At 38.5% G+C, this 17774-nt stretch overlaps 1 long non-coding RNA gene across 2 annotated transcripts in view; it reads left to right on the top strand.

Annotated features, from left to right (window-relative positions):
• Positions 1 to 17774, top strand: part of LOC105092078 (uncharacterized) — a 330628-nt gene that overhangs the window by 300632 nt on the left and 12222 nt on the right. Inside the window, exons 6-7 of one of the 2 annotated variants that reach the window (XR_010381220.1) lie at positions 5751 to 5888; positions 6863 to 6944. This is a non-coding gene — a long non-coding RNA (uncharacterized LOC105092078). Of the gene's footprint in view, positions 1 to 5750; positions 5889 to 6862; positions 7165 to 17774 lie in introns of those variants that run through there. The other variant, XR_010381222.1, reaches the window with a different exon arrangement.

A 17774-nucleotide genomic window follows, 5' to 3' on the forward strand; every position in this document is an offset into this window, starting at 1 on the left:
AGCTGCTCTAGCCATGAGCGGAACTTCTGCAGCCGTCAAGGGACTGCCAGGCGTGTTTGCTGGGAAGCTCAGGGACATGGGAGTTCAGTCTGTGGAGCATAATTGGGCTCTTAGGCTCCTTCCCACAGATGCATGCACTGTAATGGAGGAGAGGCCATGGACTTTGGGGAAGTGTGGAGCCAAGCACAGAGTCACTGCCCCAGTCCTTGGATCTGTGCCAGCCTCTCCACCCACAAGGAAATGTGGGATAATGTATTCTACTCTTCACAGCCAAAGCTGATCGTAGAAATTATTTCATGAAAGATACCTGGGAGATTTGCCAAGCTCATTTTTGGTTCATTAGACCATCTATTATTAATACATTATCACATAATGATCACTTGGTCTGATTTCTTTACCCCATGCACATGATAGTGGTTTCTGCCCTGTTGTGTGTGTGTGCAGACAGTGTAACTGAACTGTGTTCAATGCTGAATTTTAAATTTTGATCATCTTAATATTGGAAGAAAGATTCTTTCTGATGAATGCAGGTCTTCTGAGGAATTCCTAACTTGGTTTGTCCCTAGGTTCACCTTTCAGAAGGTAGACAAAGGAAAGAGAAAATTACCATTGTGGGCTTAAGTCCGAGCAATGGGGAAGAAACACAAAGTAAAGTGACATGGTTAAGATGTTGGGGAAAAGTAACCCCATCATCTTAGTGTTCAAAATAAAGTAGGAGGGAAATACAGAGAAGAATACAGTACACAGTTTTTTAATTATCAGAGAAAAAAAAAAAAAAAACTACCACTCCACGACAGGAGGTCTTAAAAAGTAAAGACAGCTTAAGAGAAATGAGATTCTTAAAACATTCTAATGATACAATCTTAGAAGACCTTGATAGTAGAGCAGTAAGAAACTAGTGCAACAGAATTCTCACTGTTTACTTTTAGAAGGATTTTGACTAGAAAAAGGAAGAACCAGGGCGTAAAGAAGACTGAGTTTTACAGACCCATAAAGAGCAGAGTTTTCCAAAAAGACTGAAGTGTGCTGCTACTTTATTCATCTTTGTAACTTCAGCACCTACTGTAATTCTAGGGGCACCACATTTCTTTCATGTATTCTATGGTTTGGAGAAATTTTATTCCAGGTTCTTATAAGATGCTCATGTGATCCCAGCATCACTGTGAATAATCATAATTAAACATGGAGAATAAGAGAGGTGTCAAAAGATGTGAAAATAAGGCAGCAGAGACACCTAGTTGACCAGTCCAACGTCCCATCTCCTTTCCTTCTTTAGTAATGGAGTTCTGATTTCACTGGGGGCAATCCATCCCTTGGAAGCAAACGCCTCTCAGCCTGTCTTACTGCGTGCTATGGCCATGTGACTACATTCTGGCCAATGAAATGTAACAGCCAGTGTTAACGTGTTAGTGTGAAATATAAGAGCCAGTATGAATGTGACTTCTGGGTTGACTGAGATCACTTAGCTGGGAAGAATGGCCCTTTGGTCTCTTTGCTGTTCTGACTACTGTCAACCTGTAATGAAACCATTTTAGACCATGCCATACTCTAAAGGAGGGAAGTTATATGCTGAGACTAGTAAAGGATAAAGATTGAAACCCTGGATTCTTTTTTTTTAATATAAATATTTGTTTCTATTTTTATTTTTTATTGAGTCTAGTTGATTTACAATGTTGTGTTAATTTCTGGTATACAGCATAATGAGTCATTTATATATATATGTGTGTATATATATATATATGTTCCTTTTTATATTCATTTTCATTATAGGCCATTAGAGTATTGATTATTGTTCTGTGTGTTATACAGTAAGACCTTCTTGTTTATCTGATTTATATATAGTACTTAGTATCTACAATTCCTGAGCTCCCAATTTATCCCTCCCCACCCTCTTTCCTCTCAGTAACCATAAATCTGTCTGTGAGTCTATCTCTGTTTTATAAATAAGTTCATTTGTCTTTTTTATTTTTTTAGATTCCACATATGAGTGATATCATACAGTATTTTTCTTTCTGGCTTACTTCACTTAGTATGAGAATCTTCAGGTCCATTCACGTTGCTTCAAATGGCATTGTTTTATTCTTTTTATGGCTGAGTATCTATACCACAACTTCTCTATCCAGTCATCTGTCAATGGACATTTAAGTTGCTACAACCCAGAAATTCCACTCTACAACATTTCTGCAAATATACATTGGTGAAAAAAAAAATATATATGTATGCACAAAAGGACAAAGCTATCCAGTATACACTAATTCCATGTAACCTAGTTTATTTAACAAATAAATAATAAAGAAAAAAACCAAAAATTAGATGGACAGGGGCACCTTTAGATTGAAAGAGACTTAACCAGTTCTAATGGTAAGGCTCTTATTTGCATCCTGACTCAAACAAGCAGGAAGAGAGAGAGTGAGAGAGAAAGAGAGAGCGAGCACATGTTGGACGAATGTGAGCACTGCCTGTATAGTTTTAAGATATTTAGGAATTATTTTTAATTTGGGAGAGAAAAACAATGGTATTAAGATTGTTACAAAGTCACAGTCTTTAAATTTTAGAGAAACTGTGAATCATAGATAATTTGATACAGTATCTGGGATTTGCTTCAAAACAAATCCAGGGAGGAGGGGAACTGGGTGAGGATAAAGATGAAATAAGATTGATCACAAGTTGGTATATTTAGAGGGTGTTGATTACAAGGGCATTCACTATTCTATTACATCAACCCTTGTCCATGTTTGAAATTTTTCATAATAAAAAATTAAAAGGTAAACCATCTCTCTCAATTTTAAATGAAATACTTTAATTTGCTAAAAAAAAAAAAAGTTTCCACTTTAAATGTAGAGGTGCGGATATTAAAAAAAAAAAAAAAAAAAAAAAAAAAAAAAAAAAACCAAGAAGGAAAAAAGAAATCTATAGGAAAAGGGTGATTGAATTTAAACACAGGTCACATATTTGATTTATAGCAGAGCTAAGGAGCAAATCTGGGACTCTTGAAACTTACTCTGGCTCTTTGTATTTTATGGGTGACTTTTTCAGTCAATGGGTAATGATGTCAAAGAGAGCACACTGTTTTCTGGGTTGTCGGAGGGGAGGCAATCAATCAAAGTTATACAAAGGTATATTTTGACTGAAAATAAGAAAAAAATCTTTTCCTTCAATTGAGGCTATTGAGAGCACAATATACTTCTCTCTAGGCTTTGGGCAGCCCAGGGCTGGGTGAATACGCAGGTAGAGACTTGATGTCCACCTGACAGGGATGTTGTAAAGAGAATTCTTTTATCAGCTTGGTTCCTGTATCAGCTGCACTCCGTGAACTTGAACTCCCTTCCCACTCAATGATTCCACAAATCTATAGTGAGATGGTCCTGCTTGTTTCGACACATAACTTCTAACTCTTGCCGGAGGGCTGGCACATGCCGTGGGAAGCACTGGTACCTGACTTGAAAGAAAAATACTTGACTTTCAAAGGCAGGCTGATGCCGTCCTTCACAAACCAAGAACTTAAAGACTCAAATTATTAATGTGAAATAATTACAATTTTAGTAGTTTGGGGTTTAATACATATATTGAATTCCTGGGAAGTGTATGTGCTTGGCCATAGACTATAAAGGAGGCCAGGGGTGGAGACCTCCAGCCCCTCCCCACTCCCACAAGCTTTTTCCTGCATGGAAACCTGCTTCTAGACAAAGTCCTGTTACTCGCCTTGAGAGCTACGTGTGCGCTTAAAGCAACATGTCACTATTCCCAAACACTTTTTTAAACTTTATTTCTAATCAGATTAAACAGATTTATTTTAAAAAAAGAATTCCTCAATACACAAATAAAATCAGAAATGAAAGAGGAGATGTTACAACTGACACCACAGAAATACAAAGAATCATAAGAGACTGCTATGAACAATTATACTGCAACAAACTGGACAACCTGGAAGAAATGGATAATTTCCTGGAAACCTACAACCTACCAAGACTGACTCCTGATGGAATCGAAAATCTGAACAGAATGCTGTCTGATAAGGTGATTGAATCAATAGTTAAAAACCTCCCAACAAACAAAAGTCCAGGACAAAATGGCTTCACTGGTGAGTTCTACCAAATAGTCAAAGAAGAACTAATACCAATTCTTCTCAAACTCTTCCAAAAAACAGAAAAAGAAAGAGTACTTTCAAACTCATTTTATGAGGCCAGCATTACCCTGGTACCAACCAGACAAAGATACCACGAAAAAAGAAAATTACAGGCCAATATTCCGGATACACACAGATGTGAAAATCCTCAACAAAATGTTAGCAAATGGAATTCAATGATACAGTAAAAGGATTACACTTCATGACCAAGTGGGATTTATTCTGGGGGTGCAAGGATGAGGCAATATCCACAAATCAGTCAATGTGATATGCCACACCAACAAAATGAAGGATAAAAATTGCACGACCATCTCAAAAGATGCAGAAAAAGTGTCCGACAAAATTCGGTATCTATGATAAAAACTCTCAGCGAAGTGGGTACAGAGAGAACACACCTTACCGTAATAAAGGCCACATATGACAAGCCTATAGCTAACATCATACTAAATGGTGAAAAGCTGAAAGCTCTTTCTCTAAGATCAGGAACATGGTAAGAAAGTCCACTCCCACCGCTTTTATTCAACATAGTACTGGAAGTCCTAGCCACAGCAATCAGGCAAAAAGAAGTAAAAGGCCTCTAAATTGGAAAGGAAGAAGTAAGACTGTCATCAGAACAGATGGCACAATATTACGTATAGAAAATCCTTAAGACTCCATCAGGAGTACAAAATCTGTGGAAGCACTGAGTGGGGAGCTTCAAGTTCACTGAACGCAGCTGATACAGGAACTTGTCTCCGTGGAGGGAAGGGAACCCTGGTTCACGGTTGATGGGAATGCAAATTGGTGCAGCCACTGTGGAAAATAACATGGTGGTTCCTCAAAAAATTAAAAATAGAACTACAAAATGACCCAGGAATTCCTCTTTGGGATATTTATCTGAAGAAAATGAAAGCACTAACTCAGAAAGATACATGTACCCCCATGTTCATTGCAGCATTATTTACAATAACCAAGATGCGCAATCTACCTGAGTGTTCATCAATGGATGAATGAAGAAGATACAGTCTATACATACAACATGATATTAATCAGCCACTAGAAAAAGAAATCTTGCCCTTTGAGACAACATGGATGAATCTAGAGGGTATTATGTTATGCTAAGTGAGAAAAAGTCAGACAAAGCTAAATACTGTACGATCTCTCTTATGTGCAGAACCTAAAACAATAAACAAACAAAAAAAAACCAAAGCAAAGACATTGAAGATCATAGATACAGAGGATAGATGGGTGCTTTTGCCAGAAGTGAGGGTGGGAGGTGAGATAAATGGGTGCATTTTTTTTTATAGTTTAAACAAATTGAATAAAATTTTAAATAATAAAAAAAAAGAATTCCTAGTGCCAACAAATAAACAGGATGAGGGTTGGGGTGAGTGTTCTGAAATGACACAGTATAACCAATCCAGCTATTCTGGTGACTCCAGAAAGAAACTAATTACATGGTCATATCAGAGGGGGCCAGGGGACCTGCCGCTCAGACTGAAGGTGACCACCATCCAGGACCTCAAAGTTAGCCTTGCAGTGAATGGTTCAGGAAAAATAAGGTGCTAGTCTTCCAAAGACCTGTAAGGGAGCCCACTGTGTCCCTGTCATGCTGTTAGCTTTCTCTCTCTCTCTCTGTCTCTAGTTGTCAGTGACATGACTCTCAGCTCCATTCTACATGGATTATTTCTGATCTAATTCTAACAGCCCCTACATTTCAAGAGATAGATATAAACACCAGATGGATATTACAAGAAAACTGGAGTATTCCACAGCGAATGAGGTATGGAAAGGCCTTTTCCCAACCAAGCAGTAGACAGAATTGTAATATTAAGTTGTTTTTGAAATAAAATGGTCATAGATCAGAGGTGTCACTGCCTTTTCTAAAGTGTAATATCATTCTTTATGTTGGGTAGAATGAGGATTAAAAAAAAAAAGAAAAAAGAACACAAACAGTTCATTATTTATTATGTTATGCTCTGCCTCAATTCACAAATATGTACCCTATGTCTATAAATACAGGGATAAGATTCTTTAAAAGGCTACATATTTACTATGTTTTCATGCTTGGTCCAGAGCAAATCCAGTTTGAACCTGCAGATAAATTGTCCCCAGCTCTAGAATTCTATAGGGTTGAATAGACACCTGCTATTCTTCCAGCATGATAGATGAACGTGTTCTGTATCCATCACTCAATTATAGCTCCGCTTTTACGCTTCAGGCCGTACATTAATGTGCCCTTGACGCTGACTTTCAGTTCACTCTTCCATCTTCTTTAGTCACTTTGGCACCTAGCTCACAATTTTGCTTCTTACTCTGCCAACATCCTTGGTGTCCCGGTCAAGTTTATGACCATTCTGGCACCTCACCCTTTAGCACACAACACTTTGTACTGAGGTTTTTAACAGATACATTTTAAGCCCCCTGTACATTGTAACTGTAACAAACTTTACTCTTCCCATACAGAGACCACGGTGGTGCACTGCAAGTAACGTGAGTGTAACCAGCATTCACTGTGACCCAGGGTGTGGTGGGGACAACGCTTCTCTAGGCTGCACCCTTCTCACCACCCCTGTCACCTGTAATCTTCCCTAGAGTCAAGCATTTTTCAAGGCTACTATAGCAGAAGAGGGCTTTGAAAATGTAAACAGGTTGAGAAGGAGATGCACATTTATTTTAGGAAAATTTGTAAGAAAACGGGCAGGAAGCTCATCTTGGTGCAAAATGTCTGCTGATCCCCTTGTCTCTGCTCCACAGGCCAGATAACTTCGAGGGACTCACCCTCCTTGCCAGTCTCAGAGCTTCCGAAGGCCTCTGCCCTGCGGTAACCAGACACCCAGTAAGTTGCCCCAGGGGCAGAGGCGAGTGGAGGCAGTGTGATCGTTACTTATCTTTGAAGGGCTATATAAAGACTGAAGGAAAGGGTGTGCAGGCAAGAATTGGGGGTGTACTCTGTTCAAAATGGGGCTCCCTAAGGCCTTATGACCGTAGAAAGACCTAGAAGGCAGGTTGGAGTAGGTAAGAGAAGTTATTTCCAAATCAACACCATCTTGTGGTCCTTGAATATATTATTAAATATAATTAAAGATCTCATGTAAAAATTTAGCCAGCTAGCAATTAAATCTTAAAGTCCTGTAGAAAGTGTTGAGCGTTGGGGTTATACTTAGGGATGACACTGTATCAAGGTCTAAGTGAAGTACAACTTGGGGCAAGGAAGGACTGGAAAAGGAAGAGTTACTTGTAGAAGAAGGTGTGAAAACAGGACTCTGGGCCAGTTTGTTGAAAGCCAGTTTACTACCATTAACTTCATGAATGACCGATTTCCTGAGTCACGAGGCTTTTGTTGATCAGTTTTAATACAATTCCTGCTGCTACCTCTGCCTCTCCTTGTCCCTGCCTCTGAACTTGACCCTGCCTCTCTAACGAAGCAGACTGGGCAAACCTCTGAGACAGGGCAAAGGGAAAGCACAGGGTGTGATGAAACTAAAACTTTGTAAACATTTTCCCCCCAATTTTGCAAACTGGACATTTGGCAAATTGTTTTTCAGTAAATCAGTGGTTCAGTAAATTAGCTTCTTCCCCAAAGCAGAGCTATTTCCTAATGGTGTCTCTCTTTCCTAGCACAGGCTCCTGTCTTTTTCACACTCAGTTAAAATAAGGAGGGCTGACAACTTTGCAGACAGGCACACCCGGCTATGCACACATACACACCACAAGATGACATGCGCACACCTGGATGTACAAACCAGTTACAAAATCTGACTTGCAAGGTGAAGAAAGTCTCCACAGAGGTCACCTTCCCCTCCTCTGCCTGCTTCAATCTTGCCTTATTGTGAAGCTACCTTGGAAGCAAAAATCACCAGAATCCTTGCGTTTAGTCTTTCTGACCATGGTGGGTTTTTTAGTTATTAAAGTTGAGTATTCAAATTTAAAAATTATTCCAACCTGGATCTCCAAGCATAGTTCCTCTTTAATTTTCGTGGCTGTGAATCTTCCCCACTGCGGATCCTGAGTCTCTCTATAAGCATCAGCCTGTGCAAGGTCATTGTTTCATCAAGTCTCAAGTGTCTTAAATGCCAGTGTCTCCCACTGCATGTTTTTTGTTTCTTCAGCTGCTGTACACACTTACCTTTTGTTGCTTACATCAGAATCTAAGTCTGCTGGAAAGGTCGTTAAAGGAAATCTGAGAAATTCAAAAGAAAGTGGCAGACGAATACAAATTAGACAAAAAATGAAATGTATTTGTAACCTATAAAACTGGCAAAGCACACAAAAGCACAGCACAATACCCGTGTTGGCTCATAATTGTTGGTGACAAGGCAAATTGGTGCCATGATTCTGGAAGGGCATTTTCAAACACACAAACTAAGTATCCACTGACCTTCAATTTCTCTTCTAGGATTTTCCCTAAGGACATACTGATGTGCATAAAGATGATTATCCCAGTGATAAGTACCATTATAAAAAAAATGGAAATAGTTTTCATGTCCATCCTTATAAGTTAACTGAATATATTACACTGCGTTTATATGATATATGATAAAGAGTACTTGTAAGTATTAAAAATGATCACACTATATTGAGGAATACAATAGATTTTTAGCCAGCATGAACAATATTATAATGCTTTGTAGAATAGCGTATATAACATTACGAAAAAACAGGCTATTAATTCATACAGTAAATTAAATGATATTTATCACTAGGTTAAGGGAATATGGGTGAATTTTATCTTCTTTATTTTCAGATCTATATTTTCCAAATTTTCTATAATTAACATGTTTTCAATGATGTAAACTTGGTCTTGACCTCTTTCTTATTTTTCTTTTAAAAATAATTCTGTGACTTTCCTTTATGACATAATTAAGAAAGAGATTTAAAAAAAAAAAGCAGCCCTAACTCCCGACCAGAAAGAACTTAGAAGTAATATCTTTTCTCTCCCTTTTGACCAGTGTCTTTCTTTAGAATATGCTATCAAAAAAGATCAAGGACGCAATTGAGGGAAATTAAAAACAACACACACACACCTTAAAAGGTTTTTTTTAAAAAAAAAAAAAAGCAGGAAGATGCAATTAATTTCAAAAGAAGAAAATCAAATAGTATTCAGTTTCCTATTTCTTCTCTAAACTCAAGTTCTCTGATAGTCCAGTAAATTTGGGAAGTGATTGATTCCTTCCCTCCCTCTCTCCCTCTCTCCCTTTTAAGAACAAGCTCATTAATGCAGCAGCAGGTCTGAAGTAAGGCACTGGTAGGACCCCTTGCTGCAGGGTGAGGGGGTAGAAAACGCGGAGCAGGGAATTGCTACACAGTGCACGTCAAGCATCTGCTAGGTGAACGTATATAGGAGCTGCTCAGGAAAGGGTGTCTCTAATAACTATTATCATTTAGTCTAAAAAGAAGAAAGAAAGAAAAGAAAGAAAGAAAAGAAAGAAAGAAAGAAAGAAAGAAAGAAAGAAAGAAAGAAAGAAAGAAAGAAAGAAAGAAAGAAAGAAAGAAAGAAAGAGAAAGAAAGAGAGAAAGAAAGAGAGAAAGAAAGAAAGAAAGAGAGAGAAAGAAAGAGAGAGAAAGAAAGAGAGAAAGAAATCAGGACAATCCTCTGGAAAACAGGAGCGCTGAGCTAGTGTCTCCCGGTCCACAGGCAGCTGACAGCTATATGCAGCAGCAGGTCAACCAGAAGAACTACTGAGCCGTTTCCAGGGTTTCATGGGAATGATGAAGAGTCCCGAGTCCCCGTCCCCCTTTTAGTGAAAAGGACCGCTTGGGCCCCAGATGTGCCTCTTCCCGGACTCAGGCCTGCGTCAGCATCACCAGGCGGGGCGGTCACCCCGCCAGAGCATGCGCTCTCGGCGTTGCGTAATCATCCCGGGGCTGCCTCAGGCCCACACGCTTGTCAGAGGCTCCCCCTGCTGGACAAACAGGAAAATGGCGCTCTCGTTGACATCTGCCCCTTGCCCCAGGCTTTCTCCATCTATTTATTTTTTTTTTAACTTTTTTTTAATTGAGTTATAGTCAGTTTACAATGTTGTGTCAAATTCCAGTTAGAGCACAATTTTTCAGTTATACATGAACCTATATATATTCATTGTCACATTTTTTTTCGCTGTGAGCTACCACAAGATCTTGTGTATATTTTCCTGTGCTGTACAGCATCAGGCTTTCTCCATCTTAAGTATTTTCTCACTGTGCACCAGAAGGGAATTTTCCGCAGAAAAAGAGAAGCGATGAAACTTAACCCTGCAGCAAAAAGCGCCCCCCTGGAGCATTAGTCAGTAAACAGTTTCTGTGGGAGGAAGGGGTCACTCTCAGCAGTTTCCCCACGTGGCTTCAGTTCTCGCCTTAAACTTGTACTCTGAAGGGTGGAGAAGACAGGCCTCCCCCTGACAGAGCAGGGAAAGGGCCAGACAGGACTTTTTAGTGCTTAGGGGCGCGCGAAGGGTCTGGGCTTACAGCCTTCTGTTGCCTTTAACTCCAAACGGCATCAGAGCAGAAAGACCCTCGGACGACAAGGCTGTCCTAAGCTTATTTCTTCCTTCCCCTTCCTCCAATCTCGACAAACTGCCTGTCACTTCTGTCAGTTGCAGTGATGTCGCTTGAAGCATAAGCCGTTGCCCCCATCTAGCCATAAGAATATCAGAGGTATTCAGTCTTGTTTCTAAATCCTTTAAAGGTTTATGACTCCTGGACTTGGGTGGGCTCTTGCAGTACAAAATTCCCCATACTACTGTGCATTTTCACTAGGGAAAGAAGTACCATTATTGCTCAGCTGAGAAAACGTTAATGATACTATCACGTTCTCTTTGCTCAGCTTGTGATAGATATGACATGTCTCTCCCCTGAGCTCTGGCTGATGTGTGCCTGGGCTGCACAGAGACCATGAGACCCGCAGTGCTGTCCCAGTGGAGGATGCGGGCTCCCACTGTACTATCTGAATCTTTTAGAGAATTCTTGCCATTTCATTTTAGTCCAAGTTATTTATGCTCTTGTCTTCTCATGGTTCTCAATCCTGGCTGCCCTTGAGAATCACCCAGGGAGCTTTTCAAAATCATGGATGCTCAGGCCTCGGAATAACTAACTCAGAATCTCTGGGGAGTGGAGCCAGGGCATTCATTTTTTGTTTGTTTGTTTGGTTTTGTTTGTTTTCCACATTTATGAAAGTAGACTGGCTTCTCAAGTGAGTGCAAGCAATAGGGGAACTGACAGCAACATTAAGGACAGAATTAACATTCAGTGGAATTGTAAATGGTAAAAATTCCAGCAGTAATGGGTGGTACCAGCTGGAGACCTTCTGGGGCAGGCACAAAGCTGGAGAAAGAGCCAAATAGTTAATAAGGAAAATCAGTCTCAGGTAGGATGAGGTTGGCCCTCAGAACATCTATCTCCAGGCTTGCAGCTGTCTAGTCTTCCTAAACAACCAAGACTGTTTCCTTTATCATTTGCAGATGCTCCATATTCAAAATAGAATTAATAACAAGGAGTTTCTCTTAATGGTTGGGGCAAAGCAATGTGTTTTATGAGTACCTTCAGAATGGCCTGCTTCATAATTCTAAGGAATCAGTTAGGGAAAAAACAGAACAGAAACACACAGTAGAAACTAGGCTGAATGTGTGGATATATCGACTTCTGGGAAGAGAAACAAGCATTTGACTTCTGTAGGGTGATGGAGACCAGACACAATGCACAGATGGGAGAGGACCAGAGCCAGAGTCATGTTATAAAATTGGGAGCCTGCCCACTGTCAAGGGCTGTGACTTGTCTGAGCTGCACAATGGGAAGAAGAATACGGTAACACACCCAGTACCTGGCCAAGCCACCTACTAGCTCCACGCACGGATCTTTTACGTCTCTGATGTAATTGCTCGATAGTGCACTAAAGAACACTATAAGACTTGGGTCCAGTTGGAAGGCAGCTGTAAAACTGCCAGACAGGGAATGGTGAAAGCAAAGAGTTTCATTCAATTTATGCCGGTAAACTAAAATTAGAATACATGCAAGGAAAACTATTGCTAAGAAAGACATCCAACAAAACAAACACCAGAGCTCAACAATTTATTTTCAATAATACACATATAATAGAACACTCTGAGTAGGATTAAAACATAATTATGTTTAGTATCCAGACACTTTACTAAGAATCTTACATGCATTATATCATTAGAGCAAGACAATAGCTCTATGAAATAGGTTCTATTATCTTCTTTTTACAAATGAGGGAACCAAAGCACAGAGAAGTTTAGGAACTAACTCTAGGTCACACATCTTTTCATGGAGAGTACAGAATTACAGATTCAACAAGAATAAGAAATTATAAAAAAGAACAATAAACTATGAAGTTAAAAGGAAAGAGAATAGGAAATCATGAAGTTGAGAGAAAGACATAAATAATAATAAGTAGATACAAGAAAGACTCAATTATATATCTTGGAAATTAAAAAAAAAAGATAGCCAAGGAAATATCCTCTTTAGATGATAAATTTCAACTATATATAGTTCAAAGAAGACTTAGAGAAGTAGGACTGAGTAATCTGCCTCAACTTGGCATGACAAGATACAAAAAAATCAAATATATGAAATAAATGTTAAGAGTCATGGTAAATAGAGGAATTCCAACATGTATCTTATAGGAATCCCCAAAGTAAAGACTTGAGTGAATCCCTGAAAAACGCTATTCTGAACACTGTAAACACCCTATCTGCAGAGATAACAGCTGAGTTTTCTGGAACCAAGAAAATATATAATTTCTTAGATTTAAAGCACATACTGAATGAAGACATAAACTTACACCTGTACGCACTGGAGTGAAATTGCAGAAAAGTAAAAATGTCTCCTTGAAACTGACACAACATTATAAATCAACTATACCTCAATAAAAAAAGAATAAAAACGCTTTAAAAGCAATCTGAGAGAGGAAAAAAATTGCATTGCATACAAAAAAGAGTCACAGTAAGACTGACGTCAGACTTCTGATCAGCAAAAATGAACGCCAAGAGTCAATGAAGTAATCCCTTCAAAATGCTGGGATTTCACTGTCTGCCTGGAGTTTCCTTTGTGGTCAGACTGTCTTCCAGGGGTGATGAATGGACCAAGGAAGTTGCCATTGTGGTCTCTTGCTGAGATAATTATTGAAGGATATTTATTACTGCAAGGAAAATGTCAGCCCAGAGGGAGTAAGCAGAATTCCAGACAAGGCAGCAACTATAGAAAAACTGTTCAAGTACGTGAGGAAAAGTCGAGCTGTGTGTGTTCTGTGACTCTTTGGTCTTTTATGCCCATGCGCTCCTGTTACCAAATGTTTCTTGTGTTTAGCCTTTATTTTCAAGTATACTTTGAATTAAAGTTAACCACGAGCCCTCAGGTGGCTCAGAAAAATTGACAAAATAAATACTGCAGGAAGAAAAGTGGGAATATTTTAATCATGGAGCAAAGGATAGGTGATAAAAGAGGATTGAAGAGGGAGACAGAAATAAAGATTCTGCAGTCTTTTGGGGTAGTTTACTTACTTAATAGATGATATTGAATACCTGGCTGAAAGTCAATTACCTAACCTTCCTCAATCTTCTTTACAACGCCTCCCCTGTACCTCTTCTCTGCCTCACCATTCAATATCTCTTCCTTCTCAGTGAGTGCACTACAACTTCACGACATTATTATGTTTACTTCATTTATGGAAAACTCATTTGTTTCCTCTCAAATTGTTTTTTATTGTGTATATAACTTGATTTTTATTGTCAATCTGTTTTTTTTCTGTAAAAATGGTTTTGGTATCTTAGTTTGGGTTGAAAGCAATCCTAATTTTTCCCATTAAAATTGATATGCATATTTTTTTTCAACTTAACATCTTTACAGTTAGTGGTATGGTTTCAGTTATGAATAAAAGTTATTAAACAAGGCATGAATGTATTACAGTCATACATAATAATGTGCAAGGTTTTCTGTGATTGGTGAGTGAAAAAAAGTTAGTTGCTGTAAACGTTGTAAGTTGTGACCTTCTTTTTGCAGAAATGATCTGGAATGACACTATGATTAGTGACTATGTCTGGGCTTAGGTAGCATGCTAGTGATTAGTTTTAATATCGGCAGACACAATGTAAAGCATCTCATCTCCCCCGCCCCCCCAAAAAAACCCAAACAAGCAAACAAAACTCCCAAAAAAGATCGCATCCCAGCTCCATAACTTACTGTGATACTTGAGTAACATAATATCCTCCTTAGCCTAATTTTTTTTTCTTTTTTAAAACCTGAATATCCACGATGATAATTTTTCTACTTTACAAAGAGGGTATGATGATTAAATAAAGTACTTAACTTTATTTAAGTTTATTTAAGTTTATTAGTCAGACGTAAATAAACTACACATTGGAGCTATTTTATACATATATATATATATGTATACACACAATAGACAGAGATATGGATATTTCTGTATCACTCAAGTTTATTTAAAAAGGAACATGTATTAATTTTGTAAAAAAATTAAAATAAATCTATAAAGTGTGCTGAACTTTTGGAACAGATTTTCCTATACCACATATGACTGCTCTTTCCTGAATAATTTGAATAAATGTATAAATTTGGATAAATTTGAATGTTTATACAAACTGCCTGTTGATTTCTGAGTCTGGTACGGGATCTATTTCCACACTCCTGTGGCTGCTTCTCAGAAATGGTTCTACGGTTTTGCACTCCTAGGTAAAGCAGGTTTTTTCACTTCGAGTGCCATAATTCAAAAAAAATTTTTGATCATCTTTACCCATTCCTTCCATGTCATTTTGAGTACTGTAATTTTAAATGATAAATGGAATATATATATAATTTTTTTTTAGGTAAGGTCCAAATACCCATCTGTTATTAATTCTCACTTCTGTCTCAGGTTGCTCTTTTGTTTTCATTTTTTGACGGCAGAAGAGACTTGGTAATGAGAGCACTTTAATGTGGAAATCCTGAGTTCATGATTTTCACTTACTCGTCTTCTGGGAACACTGAAAAGTGGGGCTGGCAGAAGCTGGGGAGCTCCTGGAAACGTGATAGCAAGCCTCTGTCCACTGCCACACCAGAGATGGGGGGCCTTATAGGTGAATTAGTGAGGGTTATAGAAAGCAAAATAATACTAGACTTCGATTATCTACCCAGTGACAACATCCTTCGGTAGAGTGGGATCTATGTATGAAGTACTCGAAGGGTGAACAGGCCCTCTCTCCCTTGAAATGTAAGCAAATGCTTATCTCCTAGCGGGAGGAGATGGGTGGATGGAAGGTGAAAATTAAAAGGGGAAGACTATGAGAGAATTGAGAGTAGGACATTGAATCACTGCAGATTTATAAAGATGTAGCTTTTTTCCCTGCTTTGTTCATGAGATTTACATAATAAACTTTAATTTTGCTGGGAATTGAAATAAATCAATTTGCAACATCAAACTTTCCTCCCCTTGGCCTTCCTGAGTTTTAGGTCCTTGCAGGGTAGCAGTTTTTCTGGGTGCTCTGTTATTCAGCCTTGTATCTGAGGCTTGGAAATCATTTCACACTTCAACAGATCTTTAAATGTGGCATCAAGTTATCTCATAATTGACTTGTCTCCACTCTGTGTTCTAATGCCCAAAATTCCAGCCAAATTAAAGTACAGCAGATGGGAAAAGTCACTTGGAAAGGAACACTAGGGAAGTCTTTTTACTTCCTCTTTGAAAACTAAGATTAATAAACTGATTTCAAATAACTGAGAATTCATTTCAAACTCTTGAGGGTCTGGAGCATAGGCATGTGGATGGAAAACCCAAGCAGCAATTCAATTAGTGCTTCTTTTGAGCCGGTGAGAACATCTCCACGTCTCAGCAGTTTCTTGATCATAGTCATCTTATATCGTCATCACCACCCTGGGTACTTAGCCCTTTCTTGGCACTGCTCGCTGCTGGTGAGAGCAGCCCACACTGCTGGCATCAACCTGGTGCTCGTCAACCCTGTCCATACACAGGAATCAAGCAGGAAAAACATAGCTAGTTAGGACAGCTCTAAACAGTCCCCCAACACCAACCCCCTCAGGGACATAGTTAGTCTTCTGCTTTAATGTAATGTCCCATTTAGGGTATTGACCTTGATACAATTCACCAATCTTACTTAGATTTCTCTAGTTTTAATTGTACTCATTTCTGTGTGTGTATATTTGGTTGTATACAATTTTATCACCCGTGTAGTTTTGTGCACACGCTATAACAGTCAAGATGCTGGGTACTTTCAACAGCATGGGGAGACCTGATGTTGTCCTTTAAAAATGAAACCAGGCTCCCCTTTCCAAAAGCTAGCAACCATGAATTTGTCCTCCATTTCTAAAATATTGCCATTTCTACAATGTTATATAAATGGAACCATACAGTACGTATGGGGTTGGCATATTTCACTCAATATAATTCCCTGGAAGTTTATCCAAGTCATGGTGTGTTGCTCGTTCCTTTCTGTCACTGAGCAGTACATTCCATGGTATGTGTCTACCAGCACTTGTTTGATCATTCACCTGTAGAAGTACATTTGGACTGACTGCAATTTTTGGCTACTGTGAGTAAAGCTGCTATGAATATTCAAGCACAAGTTTCTGGGTGAATGTAAGTTTCCATTTCCTGGGATAAATGCCCAAGAATTCAATTGCTGCGTCATATGGTAGCTGCATGTTTATTTATTTTGAGGAACTGGCAAACTGTTTGCCAGAGTGGCTGTACCATTTTATATTACTGCCAGCAGTATATGAGTGATCTAGTTTCTTCTTACTCTCACTGGCATTTGTGCTGTCAATATTTTTTATTTTGACCATTCTTATAAACTATGTGGTGATATTGTATTTTGGTTTTAATTCACGTTTCCCTGGTTGTTAATGATGCTGAACAACTTTTGTTGTGTTTATTTGCTCTCTCTCTGTCCTCTTTGATCATCTGTCTTCATGTCATTTGCCCATTTTCTAATTGTTTGCTGTTGAGTTTTGAGAATAATTAAAATATTTCAAATACTAGTTCTTTGTCAGATATGTGGTATGTAGATGTCTAATCCCAGTGCATGGTCTGCTCTTTATTCTCTTCATATGATGCTTTTCAGAGCAAGTATTTAATTTTGATGAGGCCCAATGTATCAGCGTTTTCCTTTTATGGATTTTGATTTTGATGTCAGATCTAAGAACTCTTTGCCGAAGACCTCAGAGATTTTATTTTATATTTCTTCTAAAAGTTTTATAGTTTTATATATCCAATTTAAATCTATGATCCATTTTGAATTAAAGTTTGTTTGAGGTGATAGATTTAGGTTGAGGTTCTTTTCTTTTTTTTTTTTTCTTTCTTTCCTTTCTTTCTTTTTATTTATCTATTATTTTTTGTGAAAATGATGTGCAGTTGCCCTGGTACTATTTGTTGTAAGGTTGTCTTTCTTTCTTCCATTGAAGGAGTTTTTCATCTTGGTCAAAAATTAGGCATATTTGTGTGGATCTATTTCTGGGTTTTCTACTCTGTTCCATTGATCTATTATCTATCATGCTGCCAATATCACTTTGTTTTGATAATAATAGCTAGATAGTTAGTCTTAATATTGGGTAGGGTAGTTCCTCCTTTGTCAATATTGTTTTGGTTACTCTAGGGCTTATGCCCTAAAGAATCTTGGGCCCCTGGGGACAAAGATGCTTCCTTGACCAGGTACCAGCTGTC

The sequence above is a fragment of the Camelus dromedarius genome, chromosome 6 (assembly GCF_036321535.1).
Source record: "Camelus dromedarius isolate mCamDro1 chromosome 6, mCamDro1.pat, whole genome shotgun sequence".
In the NCBI taxonomy this organism is placed as follows: Eukaryota; Metazoa; Chordata; class Mammalia; order Artiodactyla; family Camelidae; genus Camelus; species Camelus dromedarius.